Source organism: Pundamilia nyererei, unplaced genomic scaffold, assembly GCF_000239375.1.
Source record: "Pundamilia nyererei isolate P.nyererei 1_Seehausen unplaced genomic scaffold, PunNye1.0 scaffold00088, whole genome shotgun sequence".
In the NCBI taxonomy this organism is placed as follows: domain Eukaryota; kingdom Metazoa; phylum Chordata; class Actinopteri; order Cichliformes; family Cichlidae; genus Pundamilia; species Pundamilia nyererei.
This window is the reverse complement of record NW_005187489.1, coordinates 663,794-664,067: the sequence shown is the minus strand read 5'-3', so window position 1 is coordinate 664,067 and position 274 is coordinate 663,794.

Sequence of the window (274 nt, the reverse complement as noted above, 5' to 3'; positions counted from 1 at the left end):
GAGGGGAAGACATGCAACACAGGCCTGCTCATCCCGGTGAGCTAAACTGGTGCTTCTGGCACAATTCTGGTTGGATATTGAACCAAAAGGTGGAGTCTAAATTAAAATTGGTTAGTTTCCTGGCACGGACCCGACTTCAGATTTTAAATAAGGTCGTGGCTTTAGCGTTAGCCTTTTTTATTTATTCCAAAACCAGGTTTAATGTGTCCTGTTGGAAAACCCCATCATGTCCAAGTTTCAACTGTCTCAGAGAATTTGAAGGTAGTCCTGCTCC